Here is a 20,000-nt window from a genome sequence, read left to right on the forward strand (position 1 = left end):
TTACATTAATAATGATGGAAAAGTCTTTGATCACTGCTGTGAAGAGATTCCTTTTAGTTGTAGGCTATTTTATTTAACTAATGCACAATAGAGTTTAGTTACTCTTAAAATTCCCGATTGAATGTCGTAGGTTTTCTTTTAAGTAACACTCCGTTTTTTATTCTATCGATCGTATCTATTCATGATGTCAGTACGGGAGAGATTTAAAAATAAATGGTTCGTAACACCAGATTCCTTAATCTATGGTAACGCATTTCGTGATAAATTACCGGTACTTTCTTTGGTTTTAACTATATTTTAAGCAAGGTTGATTTACGTGTATTTTATTTTTATCCTTTTATCTCCAATTATCTACGCATGGCCTTTGATGATTACTCTTTTAATTACACTGTATTTATTTATTACATATGGCAGATAGGTTTATTCTTGTGTACATTCCATAGAGCCGCAAGATAATTACGTTTATTTTTGCGTACATTCCCTGGAGCCACAAGATATTTAGGTATATTCTTGTGTACACTCCCTAGAGCAGCAAGATATTTAGAATTATTTTTATATACATTCCGTGTAGCCGCAAGATTTTTACGTTTATTCATGTGTCCATTTACTGGAGCCGCAAGATATTTAGATTTATTCTTATGTACATTCCCTGGAGCTGCAAGATATTTACGTTTATTCTTGTTTACATTCCCTGCAGCCGCAATATATTAAGGTTTATTCTTGTGTACATTCCCTAGAGCCACTAGATATTTAGGTTTATTCATGTGTCCTTTGCTTGGAGCCGCTAGATATTTAGGTATATTCTTGTGTACATTCCCTAGAGCTGCAAGACATTTAGGATTATTCTTGTGTACATTCCCTGGAGCCGCTATATATTCACAATTATTCTTATGTACATTCCATGGAGCCGCAAGATATTTAGGTTTATTCTTGTGTACATTCCCTGGAGTTGCAAGATATTTTGGTTTATTCCTCTGTGCATTCCCAGGAGCCACTAGATATTTAGGTTTATTCTTGTTTACATTCCATGGAGCCCAAGATATTTAGGTTTATTCCTGTGTGCATTCTCTGGAGCCACTAGATATTTATTTTTATTCTTGTTTACATTCCATGGAGCCCAAGATATTTAGGTTTATTCGTGTGTACATTCCCTAGAGCCGCAAGATATTTAGAATGATTTTTGTGTACAATCCGTGTAGCCGCAAAATAATTGTTTATTCTTGTGTACATTCCCTAGAGCCGCAATATATTAAGGTTTTTTCTTGTGTACATTCCATAGAGCCATTAGATATTTAGGTTTATTCAAGTGTACATTCCCTGGAGCCACACTATATTTAGGTTTATTCATGTGTACATTCCCTGGAGCCGCAAGATATTTAGGTTTATTCTTGTGTACATTCCCTTGAGCCGCAAGATATTTAGAATTATTCTTATGTACATTCTGTGAAGCCGCAAGATATTTATGTTTATTCTTGTTTACATTCCCTGGATCTGCAATATATTAAGGTTTATTCTTGGGTACATTCCCTAGAGCCACTAGATATTTACGTTTATTCTTGTGTCCTTTGCTTGGAGCTGCCAGATATTTAGGTATATTCTTGTGTACATTCCCTAGAGCTGCAAGATATTTAGGATTATTCTTATGTACATTCCCTAGAGCCGCTAGATATTCAGAATTATTCTTATGTACATTCCGTGGAGCCGCAAGATTTTTACGTTTATTCTTTTGCATATTCCCTGGAGCCACAAGATATTTAGGTATATTCTTGTGTGCATTTCCTGGAGCCGCAAGATATTTTGGTTTATTCCTGTGTGCATTCTCTGGAGCCACTAGATATTTATGTTTATTCTTGTTTACATTCCATGGAGCCCAAGATATTTAGGTTTATTCCTGTGTACATTCCCTAGAGCAGCAAGATATTTAGAATGATTTTTGTGTACAATCCGTGTAGCCGCAAGATAATTGTTTATTCTTGTGTACATTCCCTAGAGCCGCTAGATATTTAGGTTTATTTTTGTTTACATTCACTGGAGCCGCAATATATTAAGGTTTATTCTTTTGTTCATTCCCTAGAGTTACTATATATTTAGGTTATTTTTTTGTACATTCCCTGGATCCGCAAGATATTTAGGTTTATTCTTCTGTACATTCCCTGGAGCAACAATATTTACGATTATTCTTGTGTACATTCCCTAGAGCCGCAAGATATTTACGTTTATTCTTGTGTACATTGCCTGGAGCCGCAAGATATATAGGTTTAATCTTGTGTACATTCCCTAGAGCCACAAGATATTTAGAATTATTCTTGTGTAAAATCCATGGAGCCTCAAGATATTTACGTTGATTCCTGTGTACATTGCCTGGAGCCGCTAGATATTCAGGTTTATTCATGTGTACATTCCCTGGAGCCGCAAGATATTTAGTTTTATTTTTGTGTACATTCCCTGGAGCCACAAGATATTTAGGTTTATTCCTTTTTATATTCCTTGGAGCCGCAAGATATTTAGAATTATTTTTATGTATATTCCATGGAGCCACAAGATATTTAGGTTTATTCTTTTGTACATTCCATGGAGCCGCAGGATATTTACATATATTCCTGTGTACGTTGCCTGGAGCCAATAGATATTTAGGTTTATTCTTTTGTGCATTCCCTGGAACCGCAAGATAGTTAGGTTTATTTTTGTGTACATTCCCTGGAGCCACTAGATATTTAGGATGATTTTTGTTTACATTCCCTGGAGCCACAAGATATTTAGGTTTATTCTTGTGTTCATTCCCTGGATCCGTAAGATATTTAGGTTTTATTCTTGTGTAGATTCCCTGGAGCCGCAAGATATTTAGAATTATTCTTGTGTACATTCCCTGAAGTCACACGATATTTAGGTTTATTTTTGTTTACATTCACTGGAGCCACAAGGTATTTAGGTTTATTCTTGTGTACATTCCCTAGAGCCACTAGATATTTAGGTTTATTCTTGTGTACATTCCCTGGAGCCGCAAGATATTTAGGGTTATTCTTGTTTGCATTCCCTGGGGCCGCTAGATATTTAGGTTTATTATTGTGTAAATTCCCTATAGCCACAAGATATTTAGGTTTATTCTAGTGTACATTCCCTAGAGCCGCAAGATATTTAGGTTTATTCTTGTGTACCTTTCCTAGAGCTGCAAGATATTTAGAATTATTCTTATATAAATTCAAAGAGCCGCAAGATATTTACTTTTATTCTTGTGTACATTCCCTGGAGCCGCAATATATTTAGGTTTATTATCGTGTACATTCCATGGAGCCGTAAGATATATAGGTTTTATTCATGCATACATTAACCCGGAGCAGCAAGATATTTAGAATTATTTTTATATACATTCCGTGGAGCCGCAAGATATTTAGGGTTATTCTTGTGTACATTCCCAAGAGTTGCAGGATATTTAGGTTTATTTTTGTTTGCATTCCCTAGAGCCGCAAGATATTTAGGTTTATTCATGTGTACATTCCCTAGAGCCACAAGATATTTATGTTTATTTTTGTATACTTTCCCTAGAGCCACTAGATATTTAGGCTTATTCTTGTGTACATTCCCTGGAGCTATATGATTTTTAGGTTTATTCTTAAGTACATTTCCTGGAGCCGCAAGATATTTAGGTTTACAGTATTCTTGTGTACATTCTGTGGAGCCGCAAGATATTTAGGTTTATTCTTGTGTACATTCCCTGGAGTCGCAACATAATTACGTTTATTTCTGTTTATATTCCCTGGAGCCGCAAGACATTTAGGTTTATTATTGTGTACATTCCCTGGAGCCGCCAGATATTTAGGTTTATCCTTGAGTAGATTGCCTGGAGCCGCCAGATATTTAGCTTTATTCTTGTGTACTTTCCCTGGAGCCTCAAGATATTTATGTTTATTTTTGTGTACGTTCCCTGGAGCCGCAAGATAATTACGTTTATTCTTGTGTACATTCCCAGGAGCCGCAAGATATTTAGGTTTATTTTTGTGTAAATTCCCTGGAGCTATAAGATATTTGGGTTTATTTTTGTTCACATTCCCTGGAGCCGCAAGATATTTAGGTTTATTCCTGTTTAAATTCCCTGGAGCCACAAGATATTTAGAATTATTCTTATGTAAATTCTAATAGTCGCAAGATATTTACTTTTATTCTTGTGTGCATTCCCTGGAGCCACTAGATATTTAGGTTTATTTTTGTTTACATTCCGTTGAGCCGCAAGATATTTAGGTTTATTCTTGTGTATATTCCCTGAAGCTGCAAGATATTTAGGATTTATTCTTGTGTACATTCCCTAGAGCCGCAAGATATTTATAATTATTCTTATATACATTCCGTGGAGCCGCTAGGTTTTAGGTTTATTTTTGCTTACATTCCCTGGAGCCTTTAGATATTTAGGTTTATTCTTGTGTTCATTCCCAGAAGCCGCAAGATATTTAGGTTTATTTTTGTTTCCATTCCCTGGAGCCGCAAGATATTTAGGTTTATTCTTGTATACATTCCCAAGAGCCACTAGATATATAGGTTTATTCTTGTGTACATTCCCTGGTGCCGCAAGATATTTAGGTTTATTCCTGTGTACATTCCCTGGGGCCGCAAGATATTTAGATTTAATCTTGTGTACATTACCTGGAGCCGCAAGATATTTAGGTTTATTCTTGTGTACATTCCCTGGAGCCACAAGATATTTAGAATTATTTTCATTCAAATTCAAAGAGCCGCAAGATGTTTTCTTTTATTCTAGTGTACATTCCCTGGAGCCGCTCGATATATTGGTTTATTTTTGTCTACATTCCCTGGATCCGCAAGATATTTAGGTTTTATTCTTGTGTACATTCCCTGGATCAGCAAGATATTTAGAATTATTCTAATGTACATTCTGTGGAGCCGCAAGATATTTAGGTTTATTTGTGTGTACATTCCCCGGATCTGCAAGATATTTAGGTTTTATTCTTGTGTACATTACCTGGAGCCACAAGATATTTAGGTTTATTTTTGTGTACATTGCCTGGAGCCGCTAGATATTTAGGTTTATTCTTGTATACATTCCCTGGAGCCGCAAGATATTTAGGTTCATTTTTGTGTACATTACATGGAGCTGCAAGATATTTAGGTTTATTTTTGTATACATTCCCTGGAGCCACTAGATATTTAGGATGATTTTTGTTTACATTCCCTGGAGCCGCAAGATATTTAGAATTATTCTTGTGTACATTCCCTGAAGTCGTACGATATTTAGGTTTATTTTTATTTACATTCTCTGGAGCCGCAAGATATTTAGGTTTTATTCTTGTGTACATTCCCTGGAGCTGCAAGATATTTACGTTTTATTGTTGTGTACATTCCCTTGAGCCGCAAGATATTTAGAATTATTCTTGTGTACATTCCCTGAAGTCGTACGATATTTAGGTTTATTTTTATTTACATTCCCTGGAGCCGCAAGATATTTAGGTTTTATTCTTGTGTACATTGCCTGGAGCCGCAAGATATTTTGGTTTTATTCTTGTGTACATTCCCTGGAGCCGCAAGATATTTAGAATTATTCTTGTGTACATTCCCTGAAGTCGTACGATATTTAGGTTTATTTTTATTTACATTCCCTGGAGCCGCAAGATATTTAGGTTTATTCTTGTGTATATTCCCTAGAGCCACTAGATATTTAGGTTTATTCTCGTGTATATTCCCTGGAGGCGCAAGATATTTAGGTTTATTCTTGTGTGCATTCCTTGGAGCTACAAGATATTTAGGTTTATTCTCGTGTACATTCCCTAGAGCCGCAAGATATTTAGGTTTATTCTTGTGTACCTTTCCAAGAGCTGCAAGATATTCAGAATTATTCTTGTATAAATTCAAAGAGCCGCAAGATATTTACTTTTATTCTTGTTTATATTCCCTTGAGCCGCAAGATATTTAGGTTTATTCTCGTGTACATTCCATGGAGCCGTAAGATATTTAGGTTTTATTCATGCATACATTCCCCGGAGCAGCAAGATATTTAGAATTATTTTTATATACATTCCGTGTAGCCACAAGATATTTAGGTTTTTTCTTGTGTACATTCCCTGGAGCCACTAGATATTTAGGTTTATTTTTGTTCAAATTCCCTGGAGCCACAAGATATTTAGGTTTATTCTTGTGTACTTTCCCTAGAGCCACTAGATAGTTAGGCTTATTCTTGTGTACATTCCCTAGAGCTATAAGATATTTAGGTTTATTCCTAAGTATATTCCCTGGAGCCACAAGATATTTAGGTTTATTCTTGTGTACAATCCCTGGAGCTGCAAGATATTTAGAATTATTCTTATGTACTTTACGTGGAGCCGCAAGATATTTACGTTTATTCTTGTTTACATTCCCTGGAGCCGCAATATTTTAAGGATTATTCTTGTGTACATTTCCTAGAGCCACTAGATATTTAGATATATTCTTGTGTACATTCCCTGGAGCCTGAAGATATTTAGAATTATTCCTTTGTACATTACGTGGAGCCGCAAGATATTTACGTTTATTCTTGTTTACATTGCTTGGAGCTGCAATATATTAAGGTTTATTCTTGTGTTCATTTCCTAGAGCCTCTAGATATTTAGATTTATTCTTGTGTACATTCCCTGGAGCTCCAAGACATTTAGGTTTATTCTTATGTACATTCCCTGGAGCTGCAAGATATTTAGAATTATTCTTATATACATCCCTTGGAGCCGCAAGATATTTACGTTTATTTTTGTTTACATTTCCTGGAGCCGCCATATATTAAGGTTTATTCTTGTGTACATTCCTTGGAGCCACAAGATATTTAGGTTTATTCTTGTGTACATTCCCTGGAGCCACAAGATATTTACGTTTATTCTTGTGTACACTCCCTGGAGCCGCAAGATATTTAGGTTTATTCTTTAACAGTTAGATCTTTTTGAAGATGTTTAAATAACCTTCAGAATTAGTTTAAAATTATTACCTGCTTCAAACATGTCATCGAAGGGATTAAGTTAAATAGTTGAATGAAGGAAAGACTGGTATATCAAGGTAAGCTCTTTTCAAGTCTATCGAAAAGTGTATATCCCTATTTTGAACTGTCAGGTTAGGGTTAATAAATAATAATTACACTGCTGCTCTATGTCCCACTCCTAGCTATATTATCAATAAATTAACTGTTTAGCATCTCAGTGAGGGTTTACTAGGACGGAATCGGAATAGAGCCTAAGCACTGAGGTGGCACTAATATTGACAAAAGCCAGTATATAGAATTAATTATTTAGAAGTAAGTATTTGGACAGAATAAATGTGTATGGTTCACCCATAACTACATCCAACCCATTTTCTTTGATGGCCCGCTAAGTGGTGGTCCCCTTATCCATCAGGGAAGATTTTCGATGACTGTTTAGGAAGGTTTTCCTAAAATTCATTTCCCATACTTCAACCTTAACACAATCATTTTTCAGTGGGATGCAGTAGGTAATTTGTCGATTTGGAAAGAGTATTAAGATGACTTTATATTCTGAATTAAACGGAAATGAACCCCCTCCCTATATTCAATGATTCATTTGTTTGTGGTGATCATCCTTTTAGCCTGGAAAATAAGTTCACTATTTGGAGCAAACATGTTTTTAGTACGAGCATGATGACAATCAACTGATTTGTTCCCGGTGGAGGCAAGGATGTTTAATACCTGGAGATCTGGAGATGCCACTGATCACTTTCCCCATACAAATACGTGAAGCAACTTTGGCAACTGACACACCTGCTGTGTAGGGCAGAAAGGACCCAAATCCTTTGCCCGTCTCGTGACCGTCATAGCTTTACCTTTGAAAATTCTGACTTTATAATCTTTTCATCATGAGGAGATTAAAATCCTATATTAATAAAGAGATGTATTTACAAAATATTTTATCAATACAGCTTACAGAAATAAAACAAGTACAAATTCATTCAAGGAACGAAGACATGATAGGAACACTCAACTATGGTAGAGGAGGACAGAATCTTATCCTATTAAAGTGCTACAAGCAACAATTATCAGATTAATATAAGATGTGGAGATGCACTCATAAAAGGGAATTTAACTAGTGACCACTGAAATGAATCTGTCAATTCCTGAGGCATTAAAGCAGAGGAGAACAGAAGCTCATCCTACGAAACAGCCAAGGAGATTTGCGAAACAGCTACAAGCAACAGTTTTCAGATTAATATAAGACATGCAGATGCACTGATGAAAGAAAAATTATCTACTGATCTTTGAAACGAATTGGTCAAGCCCCAAGGCAATACAACTGAGTAGAACAGAAGTTTTTCCTTGAAAGAGCTACAAACCAAGCAGGTTTGATACAAACCCTTCTTGCTACTGCAACTTTATACAAAATATAATATGTGTTTAACAGCTGAAAGCACAAATCTAAATTCTACTGCATTAAACCAATATGATACTAATCTTAATATCACCACTTATTGCACGATACAGGGGCACTGTATCCAAAGTGAATGAGGGATATAAACGAATCAGGTAAATTATTAAATGAAATCGTTTAATTCTTGTTTTCTATTACAATTTATATATTTCTATTTGCTGTCACATGAATAATCATACAAACCCTTTATAATAAGTAATCTTTCATCATTTTTATATTCATTATAAAATGAATATGAAAATCATGAAAAGTTAATTATTATAAAGGGTTTGTATAATTATTCATTTGACAGTTTTCTGTCTTCATTGTTTAAAAAATTTGCAAAAGTTATAGCCTATACCGATGAAATGTAACCAATGGATTCAAGGTTTTGCTGAGTCTTTGAGTGCATCCATATGCAGAACACAAACTAGGCATCCTTTAAGCAAAATGAGAGCTTGTGTCCTTCCTAAACGACTAATCTAGTTAACTGAGATACCAGTGACATCTCCACTTTATTAAACATCGTGAGCTACCGTGTTTTGGTAGGACAAGTAGGACACGCTACAGGCGACAGCCCATTTTGCCCTACACGCGGGCCGGCTTCACAAATCTGGGAAAAGGGCACCTCCAGGTATTAAACCTCATTGGGTCGAGGCAATGGACGTTCGACAGCTCTACGCCCTGAGGTCAGCTTAGGTCAGATAGGAACTAGCAGTGCTGTAAAATTGAACTATCCTTTTAAAAAGAAACATATTTTTTTTTGTTGAAAGCTTGAAAATTCAAAGGGCATTTAATAATTGACAAAAAAAAAAAAATCAGAAGCAAATTATATTTGAGTTGTATAACTTATGATGCCGTCTCCATATACATTACAACTGGAGTGGGAATATTTAATTTGGCAATGCCACTCCCTGCCCATGCATTATCCTTTTTACCATGAAGGAGTTGATAATGTATAGTTTCCAAAATCCAGAAATTAAAGATGAAGTTTTTATTCCATGACCTTCATCAGCACCTGCCAGGTAATTCATTTGAACAGGAAGACTAGAAGCTTCACGATTCCTCTCCAGAAAGGATCAGATTCTCCAGGGGTGAGGACTACCCCAAATCTTTAGTACTGTTCCAGCAAGGAGCTCGTCCGTATTGCACTGATTCTGGGGAGGCGAAGTGGAGATGTTCCTATTTACTGGCACTGTCCTTGATCAGGAGAATTTACAACCTTGGCAAAGCACCTACATCATCAGTAAACAGTAAAATGCAGTAAAGAGGCAATAAACGGATCGGGCCGTGCTCCGCAGGGTTCAAGATAACGGCTTGAACTCCCTGTCCAAGCTAGCTAACGGGACATTCAACAAGATTGATATGCAGGGAAAGATTCCCTAATAGCAGGTCAATCTACTACAATCCTGTCACCAGATTCTCTAAGGCAGAGGTGCCATTATACAACATTCGACTCTCATCCCTCTCCTCTGCCTGTGGATCCTTGAAGTGCGTCTTGGTTGAGGATTGGGTGCTCGAGGGACCTGGAGGGGGAGAGGAAAGTTCAAGAATTACAGTTCTGGTTAGAGGAGGGCGTAGTTGAGGAAGGGTGTAGTTAGTGGGGGGAGAGATGTGATTGGTAGGAGGAGGGTTTGTTCGACGTGACTGCCGTGGGTTGGAATTGTAATTTCTATCACTTCCCTGAAGATCAGTGATCCACTGGAGTCTGGCTGGACATTTCTTCTTCCATGCATGAAGGGAGCCTGGGCAGTTAAGGCATCTGTTATAGGTCGGTTCTCTGGCACGAATCAAGAGTGGCAGGCACTGGTGGGGTGTCATATGCTGCTGCACACTGTACAGACCTCCTGGATTGTGCAACGGCTCTTGTGGTGGCCAAACTTCTGACACCTGAAGCATCAAAGAGATTTAGGGAAGTACGCCTCCGGGGAAAAGGTTCCCCAGTTGCCAAAGCAGATCCTTTTGAGGTTGTTTCCCCTTGAAGACAGACTCTAGCTAGTGAGATGACTTTCGTGTTTTCCCTGCACATCTCTTGGCCGAGACAGTGGGTGGATGGCTCAGAACAGGTTCCAGAGGTAGGTTCAGGTCGTAGCAGATGATGATAGTTGTGGTTTTCTCAGAGATTTAAAGGTTTAAAGGCCGCTCATGAATGGCAGAGGCAATGGACAGTGATATTGCCCTATCAAGCAGGACAACGCCCTAGAGACTGACCATATATACATATGATCAGCGACCAAGCCCTCTCTCCACCCAAGCTAGGACCAAGGAGGGCAAGGCAATGGCTGCTGATGACTCGGCAGCTAGACCTATAGGCTCCTCCAAACCCTCCATTTAAGGTCACAAGGACGGTGAAGTTGCAGCGACCAAATGAACTAACGGGTTTGAGCGGGACTGGAACCCCAGTCTGGCAATCACCAAGCAAGGATGCTACCACCAGGCCACCACAACCCTAAAGGAACTGGACATTTTCTTGCTGCCCGAGAAAATCGAAGGATTCCTTGTCCAAGGGAGCAATGATGAGCTCTCCCCAGAGGTTTTATTGGATGCTCATCTTCAGGTAGGGGTTCTGCTTCGCCATTACAGCGTAGGAGGTCGTGTTTTCCTTTTGAATCAGTTTGAAGGGCTGCTGATGAGCTCAGGTGAGATGGGCAGATCACTGGTCGGTCTCTAAAGGGTGGGGTGTCTTCATTTTCTTCCTGACTTCGGTCCATTCCTTGTTAGAGTCGATTTCCCTGTTGTTTTCTTCTTCAGTAATGTTCCTGTTGTTATCGTCGTCGTTTTTCGTGGGCTTAGGTGTGTCCTGGGTCGATTTCATAGGTAATGGGTGGTCAAAGTCCAAAGTCTATGGAACAGGAATCTCAAGTTACTTGCCGGGCACGTCACCCAAGTTCTCAGGTCTCACAAGAGGCTGTCGTATGAAAATTTGATGCACGCATATACAGTCTTGAATCGTAATTCTATTACTGTAATGAGTTCAGCATATTTTTTCAAGTGGCAGTTGAACAGTCGAGTGTCTGTATGTAAGGAAACATTTAATTAGGCTACGCATATGAAAAATTTGCCTCAGAGCATGTTATGCAAGGGAAATTTTATTAATCTTTCTGTTCTATTCATGTTTAAATATCCCTTATACTTTCAAGAGGAGTCATAAGGAAAAGACTTATTTTGAGATGTTCTGCTGATGACTCCTCTGTTTTTGTATCTGAAGAGCAATCAATTATAGAAGTTTTCGACGAAATAAAAATTTTTGAGAAAGCAAGTGGTGCACTTTTAAACAAGAGTAAAAGTAGTATTACTGGAGTTGGAAAGTGGCATAGTAAAAAAGATTGGCCTATTAATTGGTTAAGCACAGAAAGCAATTTGAAGATCCTGGGTATTTATTACTGCGAAAACGCAAAAAGGACAATAGAAATAAACTGGAATACAGTTGTACATAATTTAGAGAAATCAATAAACATTATTTCGAATAGATGTCTTACCATTTTTCAAAAAGCTATTATTGTGAATTGCATTTTGTTATCAAAAGTTTGGTACTTATCTCATACGCTCCCGTTGAGTAAGATCTACTTGCAGAAAATAAATTCCTTAATTTTCAAGTATTTGTGGCGTGGTCGTTACCAGCCCATCCGTAGAACAACCTTGTTGTTGCCCAAAAGTGAAGGGGATTAGGCATAACAGACGTGTTTCATAAAGCAGCCGCAATTTTAACGGCCTCGAGTCTTAAAGCACTTGAAGGAAGACTCTTTAATATTTATTACTGTAGATTGAGACTAAGTTATTTAATAGAAACAAAATGTTATAATGAGTTATCATATGTATCTTCCCTGTATTAGTCTGGTGTGATAGAAAACGTAAGAAAAATAAGTAGACATAAGAAATTTCCCAACATGAAAAGCAAAGATGTATACGAGACGATAATTGTTAGGTCCCAACCAGTAGTAGAAGCAAACTACCCGTTGCTACAGTGGAGTGGAGTATTGGAGAATGTTAACAATCCAATTATAGGATTAAAAGAAATAGAAGTTATGTTTAAGTACTTACATGAAAGGTTACCTACTATTATAATGAAAGACTAGAGATGTTGGGAATTAGGAAAGACGGTGATTGTGAGTTTTGTGGCCAAACAGAATTTACACTGCATATATTTTACTTTTGTAAAAGAGTTAAAAATGTATTTCAATGGTTTAAGAGTAAATTTGAGGTTTTGTGTTTTGTAGATAGTAAGGAATGGATCAAATTATTGATGTTAGACATTAAAACTAAATGTAAAACAGATAGGAACACAGCAGTTCTTCTAATTTGTAATTATGTGTATAGCATATGGATAAGCTGTATGCAGGAACTTAGTGAAAATGATACTCTTGGTTTTCTTAGAGGAAGATTAAATTATGTGAGATGATTTGCGTCAATTTTGTATAAGGAAAAATTCAAGAAACTTGTTACACAGGAATGCATGTGTTCAACTATTTAATTGACAAAATGTAAATGTTGTATTTTGTTATTTTAAATAAAAGTTAAAAAAAAAGTTTAAGTCTTTTTGAGTTTTTTATGATCTTTTAATAATCAAAGAAAAAAAATATTTTGAGATGTTCAGTCATCACGCTAATTAGTCAACAAACCATTGATAGTTGGTATTTAAAAATAACTGTCCATTATTAACACTTAAATTCAAATAAGAAACGGTTTCCCAAACTATGTAGTTCAAAGAAGCTGGTCTCAGTATATCAAACTCCTAAATGGTATGAAATTACAATTGGCTGTTTTTACCTTTTGAGTGCTATACTTGCTACTATATAAAAAGGTGAAGTTTACAATCGTTTCCAACTGCATTCGTGGCACCTTGAGAAAAAACGAAAGTAATATCATAATACATGGATAGTTAGTGAGATTGAATACCTTCACTTTATTTCAATATCTCCCTTTTCATTCATATAATGAATGGATATTGTGACAGATTTCTGCATTACTGTCGTGCTGTAACTTTTTTTACTGCAATGTTTGCTCTGATATTCGGTCTGTCCTTCGAGGGGCACGGCCGTCAATGCACCTCATGCAGTGCTCTAAAGGTATGAGTTAAGGAATTTAACTGTCTTCCTGTGGCCCCTACCTTCGTTCCAATGGGCTTTCTTGCAACCCTCTGTTCAACATCTATCAACTTTTACTTCTTTATTTATCGATTTCCGCGAGTTTCATTTTGGGACTGAATGGCTTCCCTGTCCTAGCAACGTACCATATGGCCACTATCAGTAAATCATACTGATACAGTACTCGCTTTATGTACAGTCACTCATATAAATTGATATATGTCCGGGTGTTTGAGAGAGATTTCCATTTCACCCCTTTCTGGACGACAGGTATCTGGGAGAGCGAGACCAGTCGAATATTCAACTACCTAATTTTGCTGTAGTAATTGTTAACTTTTACGAGTATGTTATTGATCTGTTTATTTTTTTTTTTCCATTACAGAGGTTCTGTTCTTTCCTCCTCTTTTCCTTCTCTTCTGCCCTGTGGTTTTTCTCTCGCGTTTCTACTTGTCGGGGCAAATTAGACGGGATGGTGGATCAATCCAGAAATAATTAGCAACAAGAAGTATTTTATGACAGTGGATGAAGAATTGTGTAGCATATCATAAGGAACCTCCCTCTGGACCTTAATTTTTTTTTTCCAAAGACTCATTACAAAAAAAAATTCTAAGATGTATGATTTTTTCCCTTTTTCAAAATTGGTTTAAATGGGCACTGCTAGTCTTCTGTTATAAAGCTTTACTCTCTGAAAAAGGATTGTTCATTAAACTATTCCATTAGAAGCCTAATTTGATTTGACAGGCTCACACTGTTAGTAGTAGTCTATGTGTCATTTAGACCATTATGTCAAATGCTAGGATCATTGAGGATCATTCCACACTACTTACACCTACTCAAGAAATAATTTTTGATATTCTGAAATTCAGTTATCTAACCCCACGATAGCTATTAATGGGACTTGAACCCGGTTGTGCCAATCAGAGCACAGAATTAAATCCATTTGTTAGTAATATTGATACTAATGGCAAAGAAGGACTTTGCAGGCATGGTCAAATGATGTATTTTTGGGGAGTATTTTAATAAACTAAACATGTCAGACTCAAGCTCTTGGAAGGTATGTATTGTGTAGGTTGAGGATTGGCCATAGTCGGCCAAAGCACAAATATCTTTGATAAGGAAGCGGTGTGATCCAGTAAGGGTTGAATGAGAGTTCTTTATCGTTTGAGCATACAACTGGTGCACTGCACCAGGCTTGAACACTTAAAAGGCGATATTGCTTAATTGATAGAAATATTTGTGACCTTTTCAATAACGATACTGATGTGACTAGTGTTATAAACCTTCTAAAAGAAACTCCATTTTTTAAAGATTTAAAATATAAAGGAGTTAGTTTATGTTATCTTGTTTATTTCAAGACTTATCTCCTTAGTCATCCTCTAGCATCATAGTTTGTATTTGAGAGTGAATTTTAATTATTCCATGATCTGAGCTTACTTTTAATGTATTTGATTTTTTAAATTTGGTTTATTCCACACAGCATTTATAACTACATTCCTCATACGGAGAATAATGCCACCATTGCACCTTACACGGTGTAATGTATGCACTATCTAAGTGTCTTTGCAGCATCCCTTCTGCCCCGGGCTGCAACGAAATTTTTTTCCTTAATGATCCCATGTTCGTATGTTTTCTTCACTTTTGCCATTCCCTCTGTCGGGCTTATTCTTCCTTTCAAAGTACTAAATGGCCTTTGCTGTCCAAGTGCTTGGCTTAAAGCCCAAATTCAATAAACCATTCCAATCCTTAATTTTGTATCGCCCTCTTATTACCGGTGCATATTCACTAGCTGAGTGGTATATGAGCTATCCGTGTTGTTGATGATGTTGTTCTTGTTCTTCTTCTTCTTGTCTTGCCCTATTTAAAATTTTGCATACCAATTTGATTTTCTCCCTATCAAGATCATTTTTACAGAAGTTATGGAGGATCACTCAGTGGCCAGCCTCATAGGTTTTCAAAACCCTAAGTCCTACGTCAAAGTAAGAAAAGTGTATATGATATAAAATAAGCTATTACAAAAGTCCCTATATTCCTAAGATCCCAGATTTGAAGGTCAATGTAGAAGTTTGATTTTCTACAAGATAATTTAGAATTTTCTCCTTTTTATGTTTCTGATTATGTTCACATTTAAAGAAACTATGAAGAGTCCTTAAGTGAAGAAGCCCTTAGGTGTGTTCAAGACCATAAATCCTAATCAAACATAATAACTAATAGGCACCAGTCTCTGAGGGTATGACTCTCGAGTTTATTTCAGCACAGAATGACCCGTAGGTCCCCTCTATACCGACGCTCATGTGTTCTTGGAGCAATATATTTACCATAGAAAAAGAACATTTTGACGACATGGTGAAGGAAAACAATATCAACCTAACAGGTAATACAACGTCTGCTACAGTGTAGTCAGAGTTTCTAACGAATGCCTTGCTTATGACGTCATGGCACTCATTATCAGATATGGTGACTATGCTGTAGCCCTATGAGAACTTTCTCATCCGTGTTTTAGGGCGTCCCATTTGCTTACTCAATCTCTCAAGTATATAAATATGGTGAATAAAGGATAAAAAAATTACTAGGGCAAGATGATGTTATCAAGAGTAAAATCACCCTAAACCCAAAGACAAAAATATGTTATTTGATAGTTTGAGTAAATCTTATTATAAGATCACTAATGAATGGCAGGAGCATTGGGCAGACAGTCAAGGCCAATAGATTGTCAATGACTGCTCTATTCTCTCTTATTTCTCTTCACCTTTTTTTTTTTTTCTAAGTTTTATAGTTTATATATGAAAGGTTTATTTTAATGTTATTACTGTTCTTAAAATATTTCACTTCAATTGTTCATTACTTTTCCTGTAACTTATTTATATCATTGTTTCCTTTCCTCATCGGGTTATTATAATAATGGGCTTATATAATAATGATATGATAATAATAATATTATAGACTCCATGCATCACCCATCCATTCATATGATAGCTGGTTCGACTGGGTAGTAACTCTGAAGAGGTAAGTCCTTGTGTTTCCCCCAAGCACACTATTCCAAGCCCACAGGCCTGGTAAAGCCCGAGAAAAAAAAAAAAAAAAAAAAAAAAAAAAAAAAAAACGTGGAACTCCCCAGTCGAGCGGTGATACTAATATGACTGGAAACCAGCTGTCAACTATGTTTATTGGACCTATGTAACAATACTGTGTAAGCCGGAAGTTTATTCATCGTTTGTTTGTTGAAATCAAACCTTTTGGAACTCTCTGATCTGGCCGGATGAAAAGTCATTTCAGACAATGGCTCCAAAAATACGTTTGCTCCTTTAGAAAAAAAAAATAAGAAGAAGTGGACGCCGTAGTGTGAATTTCTATAGCTGGATGTTGTCTGGGGGACAAATAGACTTGAGAAGGATGAATGGCAACATGGTACTTCCGTGCAATGTATACGGATAATCAAAGACATCATTCCACCTATTCGTGCTACAACCATTCCTGCCCCAAATCCTATTCATTCTGTTTATGATAAAAGCTCCATCCACACAAGCCACTTACTCACGTAATGATTTCAAGAACATCCAGATGGCGGGGACATGAGATATACAGGATGAGCGAAGTCAGGAAGCAATAATAAATCGTGTAATTTTTGCATGGGAAACAGTAAAAAGGAACAGAACAGAAACTGAAGTACAACAAATCTTAGTTATAAATACCAAATATTTATGGTAAACAAAAACCTTCAACACAGGAATAATAATCATAAATGAAACAGATGATAAGGTGATGTAAGACATTACCAAATTGTTTAACAGTAAAAGAACAAGTATCAAAATAAATATAAAGTTGTGTAAAACTGCTATTATTAGTATCATAGTTTTTACCAGATACCACAAATAATGAAAAAACAGAACAATTTAAATATTATTAAGAGACAAAATCAAAATATTACATTACATCCATTTTTTAGTATACAAGACAATCGATAACATGGCACAAGTCATAAGCACAAAAACAATAGATGATTCGTAAGCTACCTAACCAAACCCACCATAGCCATTACAATAGCTTTTCTCATTTCAAATATTCATTTCTGAATGAATTTTACAAACTGACCAAGCAATTAATACTTACCCCAACCCCCATTAGCATGAATAATTGTATTTAGTCTTTCTGGGACCGATTCAACGAGACTTAGGCAATAGTTGGGTAAACGTCTTAAATTTTCCCATTCAGAAACGGCGCATGATCAATTATTGTTTCTTGAGTTCGCTCATCCTGTAAATCCCATGTCCTGGCCATCATTGCCCACACGTTTTTTATTACATTGATGTCGCAGCCTTTGCTAGGCCAGTCTATGACAATAATCTTAGGATGCTCTTGAAACCATTCCTTGGCCAAACTTGTATGGATGGGGCTTTCATCATAAACAAAATAAATTGGATTTGGGGCAGGAATTGCTGTTGCACGAATAGATGGAATAATTGTTTCGATAATCTCTATATATTGTACGGAATCAAGATAGCCATTTATCCTTGTCAAGTCTCCTAGTCCCCCAGACCACATCCAACCATAGAAACTAACACTTTGGCGTCCACTTCTTTTCAATTCTTGTATGTTTTGCTGAGCAAATCTTGTGTTCATAGGTCGCCAACATATCCGACTTTTTGTTGCCGTTGTTTGAAAAGACTTCTCGTCAGTCCAGATGACAGAATTCCAAAAGTTTTGATCATACACATCCTGGGTGTATCTTCTTGCAAATTCCATTCTTGCCTCCTTATTTTCCCGACTAAGTTTTTCTTTTTTAGCTGGATACAAAACCAAAAACCGTTCTCATTAAGATGGCGTCTCGTTGTCTCGAGATTGCTAGGTAAACCCAGTTCTTGAGTTAGGTCAGCAACTGGTAAGTGTGGCCTCTCCATCACAGCTTGAACGATTCTTCATCACAGCTTGAACGATTCGCTGATCGTCTTCAGCAATTATAATTCTTGGTCGGGTAACGACACTACCCTCGCCATCAAATTGATTTATCCATTTGGTTACAGCTTTAACATCGAGCCCCATGGCCCTAGCAATGGCTTGTCTTCTTCATTCCAGCATTGCTCATGCCAATAATTGCTCCACGTTGGCTAATAATATCAGGGCGATCTGCACGCCCTGTCACCTTGTGCACTTTCTGTTGGATCTGGGGTCTATGAACCACGTCCATTCTGATTTTGTATAAAAAATAAAAACATTATTCAATGTGTTAAGAAAATATAGTTCAGCCCGATATTATTAAATTCCTTGCGCTACCACGAGAGAGAGAGAGAGAGAGAGAGAGAGAGAGAGAGAGAGAGAGAATTTGATTTTAGAATTCAGGTTTTAAGCCAAGAATTGAGGCTTCAAAGGCCATTCAGTGCTTTGAATTGAAGAATAAGCCAGAGAGGATGGATAACAAGAATGACCCAAAAAAAAAGAAAAAAAAAAGACGAGCATAGGGATGGTTATTAATATTAAATTGTATTATAGGATTTAGGATTTAATAATAAGCCCAAGAGAATGGACTGCAAGAATGAAGAACGTTGAATGCAGGGGTAGTTTTAAAATAATTACAGTTGCAGATAAGGGACGAAGGAAAAAAAGAAAAGACCTTTAAATAATGCTTACATTACACAGTGAAAGGAGCAATGACTGCATTATCCCTCGTAAAGAGAGAGAGAGAGAGAGAGAGAGAGAGAGAGAGAGAGAGAGAGAGAGAGAGAGAGAGAGAGAGAGAAACCAGACCCTAACCTTCTCGATACAGAATTTGAATTTGACCTCATCAAAACTTAAATAGACTTCTTTTGATGTCAACATGGTTATACATACGGTAAGCAATAGAGTTAATAGTTGTATATACATAAAATAGCACATATAATTAAATAAACTTGTGATATTTTCTTGAATAATGCCTTACATGCTTGGGGCTTTCTTTTGCTAGACTTGCCGTAAGACTCGGAAGTGACTTGGGCGACAACCGTTTCACTGATTGTTTTTGTTTAGATGTCAATTAATGATATTACAGCTTATTAGAAATGAAAAGTGTGTCTTCTAAAATTCCTATCTTATCAGACCCGTAATTTTGTAATGTATAATCTAATCATAACAACTAATGATAAAAAGTAATAGGCAAACAATCTTGTTCAACCTAATTACACCACTGAAAAAGTTTCGGTGTGCGCCCTTCTTACGTCACTATACAGACCCGTTGTCCAGAAAGGGGTTGTATGGAATTCAGCTTTATGCCCGGAGACATCCATAAACTTCTATGAGTGACCGTACCTGATGGAGGTGATTAATGAAAAAAAAAATACTGTCCAAGTAGACATTGAGAGAATTACTGTATACTACTTGTCGACCAACTTACTTTTTGGGCTGTATCATGAAACGATTAGTTAACAACACATCAATAACAATGACTAGCCAAGGTCTGAGTGTAACTGAGAGTACCAGTTTATTTATAATTTATTTGCTACTACCCTTCAGAAATTAAAACTCGTTGATTTTGGATCCGAGTACTTTATCAGATAGCTAAAGT

General features: G+C 36.7%; 1 long non-coding RNA gene across 1 annotated transcript in view; it reads left to right on the forward strand.

Moving 5' to 3' along the window:
• The window catches only part of LOC137654365 (uncharacterized), a 28,880-nt gene that overhangs the window by 8,182 nt on the left and 698 nt on the right, over nt 1–20,000 (forward strand). The window lies entirely within an intron of this gene.

The sequence above is a fragment of the Palaemon carinicauda genome, chromosome 15 (assembly GCF_036898095.1).
Source record: "Palaemon carinicauda isolate YSFRI2023 chromosome 15, ASM3689809v2, whole genome shotgun sequence".
NCBI lineage: Eukaryota > Metazoa > Arthropoda > Malacostraca > Decapoda > Palaemonidae > Palaemon > Palaemon carinicauda.